This window comes from Onychomys torridus, chromosome 7 (genome assembly GCF_903995425.1).
Source record: "Onychomys torridus chromosome 7, mOncTor1.1, whole genome shotgun sequence".
NCBI lineage: Eukaryota > Metazoa > Chordata > Mammalia > Rodentia > Cricetidae > Onychomys > Onychomys torridus.
In genome coordinates, this window is record NC_050449.1 from 112373857 (window position 1) to 112387545 (window position 13689).

The 13689-nt window shown below is 52.2% G+C and overlaps 1 protein-coding gene across 2 annotated transcripts in view; it reads right to left on the reverse strand.

Moving 5' to 3' along the window:
• Csrnp1 (cysteine and serine rich nuclear protein 1) overlaps nucleotides 1-5900 on the reverse strand; it is a 13008-nt gene extending 7108 nt beyond the window's left edge. For both annotated transcript variants that reach the window (XM_036192953.1, XM_036192952.1), the window contains exon 1: nucleotides 5720-5900. The gene's annotated coding sequence lies outside the window, so the exon portion shown is untranslated. The remainder of the gene's footprint in view (nucleotides 1-5719) is intronic.
• Nucleotides 5901-13689: the final 7789 nt, after the last annotated feature.

The following is a 13689-nucleotide window of genomic DNA, read 5'->3' on the forward strand; positions in this document are numbered from 1 at the left end:
GAAAAGTCCCCTGCTCTAGGCTGGGCTGCAGGCAGGACACTACTCTGATCTTAAAATTCACCTGTGTTTTGCCTTCTACTCCAATATGGTTAATTCTCCTTAAAACCAAACCCCTAACAGTGAGAGAAACTGACCTGGGGAGCTGCTGTCTACGCCTCCCTTGCTCCTGGCTTCTCTGGACCCCGGGTAGGGTGCAATCACTCACCAGTCAGGATGGAGCGGTGAAACTCCTTCCCTGACCCCCAGTGCATGGACCAGTAACAGTCCCTCCAGGACTTGGGGACCAGAGGACTCAGGATGTTAGCTGAGTGCAGCTACCTGCCACATGACTGACTGGTTTGAGTCTTGTGTCTTGTGGAACTCACTCCTTCAGGGCTGAATGCCCACAGCTGGAGACCCCTCCCCCAGCACCATCACAGGAAGTGAAGGGTAGGAAAACTCTCTGGGTCTCCACTGAGGTGTCCTTCTCCTATCCCAAGCCTTCTGGCAAGTCCCTGACTCTGGAGGCACCAGCTGTCAGCCCACTCAATGGATAAAAGTACTCATGGAAGCCTTCCTTCTCCTCCAGGCAGACATGGGAGAACCAGGCCAAGCCCCCACCCTGGGCCTGGGGGAAAGAGGATGACAGGTGTTTCCGGGGCAGTTTCTCAGGCTTGGTTACCCCCCCTTCCCAGAGACAAACCACAAACACAAACAGCCCAGTTGACCTGTGGGTTCTCCCAGGAGATGTTTGGTCATGAGCCAGGCACCCGACCACAGACGCACTCATACACACGAGTTGACAGGCAGCCTCTAAACATCCTATCACGGCCACCCCCAGTCTACCGCATGGAGGACGGGTGCCCTATCCTTTTCCCTCATTCCAGTTGCTGCCTGTAAGACAAAAGGCACATCTCTGAGACCCCAAGACCAAGGGCCCACTTCCCCTGAAATACATAATTCCACAGGCCCCAAACTGAACCCTGTCTGTTCCCCACCCCCCATGCCATCTGTTCCTCTTCCTGTGTTCCCTGTCTTAGCAACAGCACTGCCACCCACCCAGTTGCTCAAGCCAGAAGCCTGCAGTCACCCCAACTCCCCCCTCCCCTCCTCTTCTTGCACCCACATCCAGGCAGCACTCAGCCCTGGAAGTTCACGGACAGGCTAGGCACAGATTCGGGAGGCATTCTAGTGGCTAACCAGTACCAGAATTCACTGACCGCATTTGGGCCCTGGCTTGGATATTGGCTGGGTGATCTGGTAAAATTCCTTAACATCACTGTCTCCAATTGCCTTAAGCCCCCAGAAGCCAGGCAGGGAGGTGCACACCTGATATCCTAGCACTTGGGAGGTGGCAGCAGGAGAATCGAGAGTTCAAGATCAGCCTCAGCTATGGGGGAAATGAGAACCTCTAGGGCTAGGAGGTTGACAGGAATCAATGCACGTCAAGTTCTCTGTCAGTGATGCATGCTCACTGAGTGTGCAAAAAATAACAAGCTCTAGGACTCGAGACTAGACTCAGAGGAGTGAGAGCGTCAGGAAACAGACTAAGATTAACAGAGGTAGGACCAATCGGTGGGGACACCAAGTGTCTCTGCCCTCTCCAGTCAGGCTAGAGAAGCCAGTGGGAGGAGGGGTGTGTGCTGGGGACAGCTGTGAGGAGTCCTGGGGGATGTACAGGATGATGGTTCAAGGTTAGCTTGGGCAGTTTTCATGGGCATTCAATGTTTAAAAATTCCTCTACTGTATTTGTGACATTCCCATACTGTATATATAGATTCTATGTAGGTCACTATCAATCAAAATTTGGGCTGATGGTATAGCTCCGTGGTGGAGTGTAAAAAGTCCTGAGCTGGCTTCTCGGCACACGCTGAGTTTATCACCTGTTCCCTGTCTCTGCCCCCACCTGCTACCACCCATTTCTCTCCTGAGTAGCCCTATACCACAGCCAGAATGACAGAACAGAAATACCACCTTGCAGATCCCATGCTGAGCAACACTGTGTAGTTCCCCACAGGGCCATGCCCCTGCCACCCCCTGGCTTCTGCACAGGTTGGGAACAGCCCAACCTTACATCCTTCCAGAGTCATTTTGGAGCCGGGTGCCATAGCTAGAATCTATAAAGAAAGCCCCATTTGAGGCAGAAGAATTGCCTGGAGTTTCAGGCCAAACTGATTTACAAAGTAAGACTCCCTCCCCGCAAAAAGCTATCTCCAAACGGATCCCAAAAGCTCCCCACTTGCGCCTTTTTGGGGTACTGCTATGGATAGAACACTTTCCAACAAAAATAGTCCAAAATTGAAGATTAATCTAGAGTGTGATGACCTTGGAAGCGGGAGCTTCAGGAAATAATGGCAGCTGGAATGAGAAAGGGTCTCATGTAGCCCAAGATGGCCTCAATTCCTGACCCTCCTATGTCTACCTCCCAAGTGCTGGGATGACAAAAATATGCTGCCATATATCTGTGCCTCTGAGGGCCAGGGACATAGCTCAGTTGTCTGGCATGCACAAAACCCTGGGTTCAAGTCCTTAGAGAGGTATGTGTGGCTAGAGAGCAGTTCAGAGCACTGGCTGCTCTTCCAGAAGTCCTGAGTTCAATTCCCAGGTCCCACGTGGTGGCTCACAACCATCTGTAACTCCAGTTTCAGGGGATCCGACACTCCTGGCTTTCAAAGGCACTACGCATATACATGGCACACAGACCTACATGCAGGAAAAACATTCATACACATACATTAAAAAAAAAACTTCTGATAGAAAGACCTGTCCCTCTATCTTAAGGAAACAGCAGGACAGTGTCCACTACAAACCAGGAAGGGGTCTTCACCAGGTTGGGGCCTTGATTTTGGTTGCCCCAACCTCCAGAAACAGAAAGATGCATTTTGTCTTGCTGAAATGGCTCTCAGAGACCCTGGATTCCCTCAGCACTCCTTATCTAACCACAGTATAACGGCCTCTCTCACCAGGCTAGGCTACCTCTGCCTAGTCACAGTAAGCCTGGCCCAAACAAGCACTCAGAATAGCCCCACAGAGAGACAGTCCTTTGTCCAGGGGTCTCAGTGTGACTTTCTCCTGGCCCTGAAAGCTAATTTAAGGAGGGACACATGCCCATCCCCCAGCCAGGGTCAGAGCTCAGTGTTCAAAGGTGGCTTTAAAGACAAGGAGGGAAGTTCACTCAGGCTGCAGGCAAGTGTGAGAGGGCATCTCAGAGGCTCCCGGTTCCCCAAGAGTAAACAGACACCAGGGAGGGAGGTGCAGATGGACAGGGATCCATAGTCAAGTATATCCAGATAAGAACTAAGGCGGAGGAGTGTCCACATCCAAAGCTGTTAACATCCTGGAAAGGCCAGGCTGTGCTCCAGAGTGTGGACCTCTGGCTTGGTGTTTGGAGAAGGAGGGAAGGAGGGAAGGGTGCCACCTGGGATCCAGAGGCTGAGAGACGTCAGGGACAGGAAGACTGCCCTGCGGACGAGAAGAGACAAAGTCAGAACTCAGAATGAAAGACAGCCAGAGTCCAAGAAGAGGGCCAGACAGTGAGTCAGGGGTGGGGGAGGGGCTGAGCAGAGCCTCGGAATCAAGATCCTGTTCCCAGGGGGCGCAGGGTCCTGTGCCAGGGTCCTGGAGGAACGAAAAGCCGTTCCCAGGAGCTGGCTCAGACAGACACACCACACTCCCTGAAGGCACCACTGACAGGCTCCAGAATCAAAGAGAACCAGGCTCCTTCCGGGACGGTAGCAGCCTAAGAATCTGGGGCCTCCCCCTTCCTGCACCACACACAGGCACTGACAGGCCAGAGAACGGAATGTCACCCCATCTAGTGACCACAGCTATCTAGTACTGAATCGGGGAAGGCTATTCCCGGGCAACTGAGGGGCAGCTGAGGGAAGCCTCAGCCCACCAGCGTGTCCCAGCCCCCAGCCAGGGCTGGTACTAGGGAGGGGGCACCTCTAGCTGCCTCGATCCCCTTCCAGGAATCCGAAGAATGTGTCCTTTGACCTCGGAACCCCAGGTCTTCATCAGTCATGCCCCCACCCCCAACACCTTGGGTCATAGGACCCCAGACCCTCCTGAAGGGCTTCCTGGGATATGGGAAAAATCACCTCCAAGCCGTTCTGGAACTCACGGAAACAGTGCAGGGCAGCTCAAGACACAGCAGACAGGAAGCACTGACATGCCCCTCCCCCATCGGTGCCTCAGAAAGTGATCAAGGGGGAGGGGACAATTCTTTCGATTCAGCCTCTAGGGCCCTGCACTGGGTAAGTGCCAAATGTTTACTAGCTATATGAAATACTTGGTTCTACTCAGGAATATTGCACCTGACAGCTACTGTTTCCTCTGCCCTAAGCCAGTTCTTCCCATTCATTCATTCACTCATTCATTCATTCATTCATCAACCAAATTCTTGCTAAGCTTCCGAAAGATGCCAAGCACTATGGGCGGACACTTCCGGCACATAGGAAAAGACCTACATCCAACATCTCTCAAGGAGGTGGGCAGGAAGGGTAGCTGGGCAAGGCACGTCCCTCTGAAGAAGGGACGTTGGCAGAGTTAGGGGACGCAGCACAGTCCAGGGCAGCAAGCGCGCCTTCTGGTGGAGGTGCAGTTAAGAGGGCCTGTGTCAGCTAGCCCGAGGGCACAGGAAGCCACCCAAGGGTGTAAGGAGGGACTGACAATTCTAGATTTGCATGGTTAAAAGATGTCTCAGCACCACGGCGGCGGGAGAGGGTGTGACCCGTAGGACACGCAGGGCAGGGCCAGGTGAACTGACGGGAGAGGGCAGAGAAAGGGGGTGGATTCGGTGACAGCGGGAGAGACGGAGGCGCGGCTGTCAAAGATTTGGGGGGAGTGTTGACTTACGCTCTGCAAAGGGGCTGAGACTCCGGGCCGGAGGTGTTGGGTGGGCAGCCAGAGCGCAGGGATGGATTCTCTGGTGTAGGAATGTGGGCTACGTCTGGGAGTGACTGTACCGGCAACCGAGTGACTAAGTGTGTGGCTGTTGCTGTGGTGTGGGCATTTCTACAGTACGTGAGGGCGAAAGGGCCCCGGGGAGGGGAAACTGAGGAAGGAGATGGAATGCTTGCAGACGAGGGAGTACAAGTGCGTGGGAGAGAGCCTACGTGTGCCCGCGGGTGGCCGGTGTAGCTGCGCCCCGTGACTCACGGCAGTGGCCTCTGCGTGTGACGGTGACAGGTGAACATACGACACAATCCTCCGCCCCCCTCCCTCCCTCCCTCCCTCCCGGGGTCCGTGACTCACCAAGCCTCACTCATCCCTCCACACCCTCCCTGACCCCCGCCTGCCGGGGGCGCCCGGCACACGCCGCAGCTCCGGCACTCTCCCCCTAGGGAGCCGGAGGAGGAAGACGACCAATGTCACCTGCCCCGGCCACGCGAGTAACTTCTGAAAAGTTCTCAGGCAACTAGGTCAAAAGGAAACTCACCCGCGGGCACGCGCACCCCGCCACTCTGCCACCTGCACCCGGCTTTGGGGCGCCTGGGCATCTCGGGGTAACAGCTGCGGGGCGGGGGAGGGGAAGGGAAGCCTGGTCTCCCCCACCTAGCAGCCGTGGGCTCCCACCCGGGGTGCGCGATCTCCAGGCAGGCTAGGCGGCCGCATCCCGGCGGCCCCGCGGGAGGACTCAAGAGAGATAAGCCAAGGGACTGGAGTGACAGCGCCGCTCAGGCGGGACGCCCCCGGCCCCAATCCCCTTCCGGCCGCGCTCAGGGTCCCCGGCACTCACCTGCGCTGGCAACGCTCGCCCGCCAAGGGCGTCGCGGCTACCCTTGTCCGGGCCCCAGGGTCGCAGCGCGCGCAGCGACCCGCAGTGCGCTCGGCCCGGCGGCCGTCGGTGCAGCCGGCCCAGGTCTGCGCGTCCGGCGGCGGCGGGAGAGACTGGCTGAGCCCGGCCCCGCCCGCAGCTCCGCCCTCCTCGTCAGTGGAAAACTCCGGGACTCACGGCGCTGACGCACGCCGGGCCTCCCGCCAGGCCGCCCGGCAGCCCGCAACCCGCGGGCCCCGCCCCGGAGGCGCCGCCCCCTCCCCCGCCTCGAGCCTCCCCGCGGACTCTGACCCCGCCGGCCCCGGCGCCGCTGCTCCGCGCTCGGCTCCGGCGATCGCCGAGCTCCGGGCGGAGCCGGGTCCTAGACATGCCCGTCTTTCTATGCCGAGCAGTCCCGAGCTGCAGACTGGGTAGACTGAGGCTGCAGGCGCTGAGAGCTCCTCCCCCTGCCTCCGCCCTAGGCAGCTTCTTATCAATCCAATCTGAGGACCCTTCCCGGGCCCCCACCTACTCCTCATGCCCAGATTCCGCAGAAAGTTAACCGAGACTGGAGACCAGCCAGGAAGGAGGACAGACGGCGGAAAAGGTCATCCCAGGGCCTGGCCTTCACCTCTGCCCTCAAGCCAGAGCCCCTACTCCTGAACAATACCTAAAGCAGAGATTGCTGGAAACAGCTTCCCCACCCCCACCCCTCTTTAAAACAAAAAAGAATCTGGTTTCTCCTCGGCCGGACCCTAGCCACTTAAAGCTGCCTGCTGCCTTCCCTGCTCCCGCCAAGGCCGTCCCTAGGCTCGCAGCCAACTGCCTGTACTACTGGGCAGAAGAAAGTATGTTCTATCTCAGGAACCCACCCCAGTCCTCCTTGGCCCACGGCATGTCCAGCTCGACCCAGTACCGAGAGCATTGCTTTCTTCCTTCTGGCTGCACCGCCTGGGATGTTTCACCTTTCTCTGCTCTCACCTGAGGGAATCCGACTACCCCAGGAGGGCTCCGCGTGGACTGCCTCCTCCAGGAAGCCTTCTCTGGAAGCTCTGGTGGACCCTCCCCCTCAGCCCGGCTCCCACTGCATTCTGGGTTCTTCTGTCTGTCCTAGATGAATGTTGTCAGTGGCTAGTCCAACCCTCAGGATTCCATTCTCCCCTCCCCCGGATGCAGCAGGGAGGTGACCTTCTGTCCTGCCTAAATGGCATCTAGGGTGGAGATCATGGCAGGGTCCCTTCTTCAGTCCTGGGTGAACATGTACAGACAGCAGGCGGGGTTGGGGGAGGGTGACGCCTGCCCTTCATCTGTGGTAATCGGGGGTCTGGAGGGGCACATGAGGTCTCTGACACACAGCTTTCGTACACTGAAGCTATGCTGGCTGAGGCTGCTCCGGAAATAGGCTACAGGGCTAGCTGAAGATAGAGAGCACGTGCCTGCCATGTTGAAAGCCAGTTTGAGACCAGCCGGGCACATGAAACTTTGCTTCAAAAGCAAACACATAATCCCAGCACTCAGGAGGCAGAGGCAGGTGAATCTCTTGAATTCAAGGCTAGCCTGGTCTACAGAGAGAGTTCCAGGGCAGACCTGGCTATACAGAGAAACCCTGTCTTAAAGGGAAAAAAACAAAACAAAACCTGGCGTGGTGGTACACACCTTTAATCCCAGCACTCGAGAGGGAGAGGCAGAGGCAGAGGCAGGCGCATCTCTGTGAGTTGGAGACCAGTCTGGTCTACATAGTGAGTTCTAAGACAGCCAGAGCTACATACATAGTGGAAACCCTGTCTCAAAACAAAAACAAACAGAAAACACTAAAGAACTGCATGCCAGTCTCTAGAGGTGACTGGGAGGTCACAGAGCTGTCCCTCCAGGCCACACACAACCCGACCCTCAGATATTCAGCTGGCCACTCCCTGTCCTGCAGGTTTGTAGCCCTTGATGGCCCAAGCAATCCTTTGCACCATCAGCCTTCACTAAAAACCCTTTCTCTGTCACCAGCAGAAGGGTTTTTAGTCTTGGAGACCCATCTCATGTACCCGAGGCTGGCCTAAGCTTGATGTGCAGTTGAGGAGGACTTTGAATTTTCTGATTCTTTGCCCACCTCCTGAGTGCTGGAATGACAGTCAGGTACTACCATTCAAGATTTTATTTCATGCTGGGGATAGAACCCAAGGCTCTGTGCATTCTAGGCAAGCACTCTACCAACTGAGCTACCTCCCCAGCCCAGAAAGAGGGCTTTGCTGATGCCTAGAAGTGCTGTTCTACATTGCCAGCTCCCATTTCCAATACATAAAATGAGAGCATTGGAGCAGGGCGGTGGTGGCGCACGCCTGTAATCCCAGCACTCGGAAGGCAGAGGCAGGCCGATCTCTGTGAGTTCAAGGCCAACCTGGTCTACAGAGTGATATCCAGGACAGGCACCAAAACTACACAGAGAAACCCTGTCTCAAAAAAACAAACAAATGAGAGCATTGGACCAGAGAGCCCAGCCAGCTGCACATTCCTTGCCTAAGATGCTACAAGATGCTGGTGAGGGGAGCTGGGCCAGGCTGGACTCTAGAGTTAATGAGGTTCTCTGGAGCTACCCAGGTTTGCATCCTGCTGGGCTCTGTAGCCAGAAAACCAAACAAGGCTGAAAGCAGGGCAGGGAGTTGGCAAGGGCTGCAGTGGGGCCTTAGAGCAGGGAACCTGATGGGTGAGGGAGTCTGACGAGCAGAAGGAGAAGAGATTAAAGGGAAAAAATATATAATCAAATAAGTGATGTATTTTCTGTAGAAAAGCATCTCCCTGTCCTGGGATAGCTCACCAGATGTTGCCCAGATGTTGCTGGTGATGGGAAGCATCTCCCTCAGGGATCTCATCTGAACTCTTCCTGTTGGTGGGGAATGAAAGGTCTGTTCCAAGGCAGGCAGAGTGGGGTGTGGAACACTCATCTGTAACTATGGCATACACACACACTGTATAGTGTGTGGTGTGTGTGTGTGTGTGTGTGTGTGTGTGTGTGTGTGTGTGTGTGGTGTGTACAAAAACACCCACACATCCTCAGGGAGTTTCTAAATACTTGGAAGAGACCTACAAGTACTATGTCTTCAGCATCTAAGGACCACCTATCCATCCACTCGTTTAGGCAAATTAAAATTATTGCAATTTTTTTAGTTTTTTAAGTTTTAGTTTTTGTTTTCCCGAGACAGAGTTTCTCTGTGTAGTTTTGATGCCTATCCTGGATCTTGCTCTGTAGACCAGGCTGGCCTCGAACTCAGACTTCTGCCTGCTTCTACCTCTGAGTGCTGGAGTTAAAGATATGTGCCACCACTGCCTGACTTTAAGTAATATTCTCTTGATTGCACCAAGAAGGATTAAAGGTAAAATAGCCCTTAGGAACAGCAGCCACTGGAACCTGGGGAAGCTGGGACAGGAGATCCAACCGCGGTCACTACTGTCATAACTTTGCAAGAGAGAAATCTGAGTTAAACGGAAGGGGTCTCTGAACTTAAGGAGTGAGTGAGAGTCTAAGATCTAGGGCAGGGCTGATGGCCTCTGCAGGGGCGGGATCTGGGATCGACCGCTGCCAAGCTCTCTTCATGGCAAAGATGCCCTCTGGTAAGTCTGTGGATTTGTAGCTGGTGGACCCTCATGCCTCTGAGCCATAATTGGTTGTAGAAGGAACTCAGGGGATTCTTAATTAGCCTTAGGAACACAGATCACGGTCCTACCGCCTTAGGATCCTCAAACATTCTCTTCTGGAGATCTTTAAGCCAACGACCTCATCATCCCTGGAGCAAGTTCTGACCTCCATAGGGCTCTTGGTCTCCTGACCTTCTCCATAGGGCTCTGGATCTCTGTTTCCTTAAAGGAACCCACCCCACCCCCATCCCTCCTAGGACTCTCAGGAGCCTAAGGCAGAGCAGCCGAGATATAGGGCCTGAAAAATCAGCTTCTAAACATTGTCTACAAACTTGGTTAATGCTCATTCCTAAACTCTCCTAGACAGGCTGAGTCAGTAATCCTGGGCAGGCCCCAGCAGCTTGTGATATCAAGTGCACCAGAGACCCTGTTCCAGTGACTCAAGACCCCCTGAGCTAAGGCAGAGAAAGAGAAATGATTAAGGAGGTAGCCTTTCAGTGTAAGCAGAAGGCTTATCAAAAGCACAGGCTGGCCAGGATCCCACACTCAGGAAGTGGAATCAGGAGGGTCAGGAGTTTAGGGCCATCCTCAGCTACATAGCAAGTTTGAGGGCAGAAGAAAGAAAAAGGGTTTTTAAGATAGGGTCTCATTATGCTGCCTAGTCATGCCTCACCTTCCTGGCTACTTCCCTGCTTTAAATGGGAAGACTTTGTGTATAGATCTTGTGAATTAAAAACTTGCCAGGCACTCAGAAGGACAAACATGGTATGTACTCACTCATAAGTGGATACTAGATATAAAGCAAAGGACAATCAGACTGCAACCCACAGATCCAGGGAGGCTACCTAGCAGGCGGGACCCTAGGATGACTGTGGCTTATAGTAAATTTTGGTGCTGGGCGGTGGTAGCGCACTCCTTTAATCCCAGCACTTGGGAGGCAGAGCCAGGCGGATCTGTGTGAGTTCGAGGCCAGCCTGGTCTACAGAGTGAGATCCAGGACAGGCTCCAAAGCTACACAGAGAAACCCTGTCTTGAAACACCCCCCCCCCAAAAAAAAAAGTTTTGGTTCTGCCCATTCACTGGGGAAGCTTATACTATTTACATTTCACTATTAGTATAAGAATTTGTACTGTATCAAGCTGATGAAAGAAAATGCTGGCCATACTTTCAGGAGGGGAGGCTAAAATCTTTTTAGATTATGGATTAGACTGCAGAAAAATGTCTGCCGTAAATCAAACAGTGAAGGGGAAGATGAGTAGGAACCTCACACAGCTTAAGTGAAACATAACTCTGAACAGATGAAGATAGGTTACTTCTGTATCCCAGAATCTAATCAAAATATGTATAATTCAGCTATCATTTGGCTTAAAGGAGCTTATTGGGAAATGTTATCATTTTTACTATTTTCTACAGAGAATATATATATATATAAAATCTCCCCCACCCCCAGACAGGGTTTCTCTGTGTAGTTTTGCGCCTTTCCTGGAACTAGTTTTGTAGACCAGGCTGGCCTTGAACTCACAGAGATCCGCCTGCCTCTGCCTCCCGAGTGCTAGGATTAAAGGCTTGCACCAACAATGCCCGGGCCCAGAGAAAGTATTTTACTGTTTAAAATAACCCTGGACTTTTGAATTACAACCTGTTTTTAAAAAAAACTTGCTGGGCATGGTGGCACACTCCTCTAATCCCAGCACTTGGGAGGCAGAGGCAAATAGAACTCTGTGAATTCGAGGCCAGGCTGGTCTACAGAGTGAGTTCCAGGACAGCCAGAGCTACAAAGAAACCCTGTCTTGAAAAATTAAAACAAAAACAAAAACAACCCTGCCTGATGGTTTCTGGGTCAAAGATTTTTGACAGATACTAGCAAGCTGCCTTCTCCAAAATTTCACCAGTTTCACTCACAAGCAAATGTCTTTGGGGTGGTAATTTCCCAACATCCTCCCTAGACCTGGGTGTCATCATATTTCCTGATTCCTGCTAATCTGGTTGGAAAAACAAGTTTGTCAATTTTCTTCCTTTTTTTTTTTTTTTTTTTTTTGGGGGGGGTTTGGTTTTTGAGACAGGGTTTCTCTGTGTAGCTTTACGCCTTTCCTGGAACTCACTATGTAGACCAGGCTGGCCTCAAACTCACAGAGATCCGCCTGGCTCTGCCTCCCAGAGTGCTGGGATTAAAGGCGTGGACCACCACACCTGGCTTGTTTAACTCTTGTAGCTCAAACTGACAACAAACTAAAAGTACATACCTGAGGATGACCATGAATTTCTGATCCTCCTGACTCTACTTCCCAAGTGCTAGGATTACAGGAGCATAATACCATATTCACCTGCTGTATTTACCTAAGAGGTCTTGGGTTGTGAGGGCTCTGTTCTCCCTTATTGTAAGATTCAAGGCAGGAGCCACCACACCTGACCCTTTAGCCATCTTGAATTTAGTAATTTAGGTAGGGAAATGGAATAGAATTCCCATGTTATTTTCTTTCTTCCTATTTGTAATTTTTTTTTGGGTGGGGGGGCACGGACAGGGCAAAGTTCTAGTTGTCCTGGAACTCGCTCTATAGACCAGGCTGCCCTCAATCCACCTGCCTCTGCCTTCCCAGTGCTGAGATCAAAGGCCTGTGCCACCACCCCACCACCTCATGGCTGTTATTTTTTTTTCCTGCGTTTGTTTTTGTTTGATGGGTATTTTGTTCCTTGGTTTCTGTTTCCTCTTGGTCTTCTGGTCTTTGTGGTCTGTATTTCTGGCCGCTGGTGTCAACAGGGGGTCTCCTCAGAGTTGGGGGCTGCCCTGGAATTCAGAGATCTGCCTGCCTCTACTGCCCAGGTGCTGGGATTAAAGGCGTGGACCAACTACCCTCTGGCTTTATTTTTTGTTTTCATTTATTTTCATTATCTGTGTGTATGTGGGAGATATGTATATGTCACGGGACACCATGGAGGTCAGAGGACAACTTTTGGGAGTTGGTTCTCACCTATATCTTAGTATATAGGGTTTGAACTCAGGTCCTCAGTCTTTGCAGCAAACACCTTTACACACTGAACCATCTCACTGTCCTTTGTTTTTGTGTGTTATATATAAATTCTTCTTTATTATTTGGAGATTTCATACATGTATTTAGTTTATTTCTACTAAACCCATCCACGACACCCCCTTCAAATTCTCACTAGTCCCAATCTTGAACAACTAAATTCCCCCTCCCAACTTCAGGATGTCCATTTAAAAAAACAAAAACAGCCGAGTGGCGGCGCACGCCTTTAATCCCAGCACTTGGGAGGCAGAGCCAGGCGGATCTCTGTGAGTTCAAGGCCAGCCTGGTCTACCAAGTGAGTTCCAGGAAAGGTGCAAAGCTACACAGAGAAACCCTGTCTCAAAAAACAAAACAAAACTACAAATGTGCACATACATGCCTATCACAGTGTACAAAAACTGGACAGAGAAAAACAGAGAAATGGAAGCATTTAGATAAAAAGCAAAACAGAAGAGAATATTAACAATTAAGGTTAATATATCAGTTACACCAGTTGGATTAAATTCACCCTCATAACAACACCAAAAAGATTCTTACACTGGATGAGAAAAAAAGCAATGCCCTACTCCATACCACACTCTAGGGTTGCATCTTTACCAAACTAACTCAGGTTAAAAAATGCAAACTGAGCTGGGTGTGGTGGCGCACTCCTGTAATCCCAGCACTCAGAAGGCAGATGCAGGAGGATCTATGTGAGTTTGAGGCCAGCCTGGTCTACAGAGTGAGATCCAGGGCAGCCAGGGCTACACAGAGAAACCCTGTCTTGAAGAGAGAAAAAGTGCCAAGTATAGGCTGGGCATGACGGTGCACACCTTTAATCCCAGCACTGGGAGGCAGAGGCAGCTCCACTCTGACTTCCAGACCAGTCAGGACTACATAGAGCTTCTACCAGGATACTGTGAAAAAATTTTAGAAAGTACAAAAAGATGGGGTGTGTAGCACAAGAATAGAACACTTGGCCGGGTGGTGGTGGTGGTGGCGGCGGCGGCGGCGGCGGCGGCGGCGGCGGCGGCGCATGCCTTTAATCCCAGCACTCGGAGGCAAAGCCAGGTGGATCTCTGTGAGTTCGAGGACAGCCTGGTCTACAGAGTGAGATCCAGGACAGGCACCAAAACTACACAGAGAAACCCTGTTTCGGAAAAAACAAAACAAACAAACAAAAAACAAATAAAAGATCAGAACACTTGCCTGTGTATGTGTTCTATGAGGGTTTCGGGATGACCAAAGGCAGTTGACATACCCTCACATGAGTTTCTTCAGCAGCCATCTCACAAGCAGAGTCTGAAAACACCCAGAGGCCAT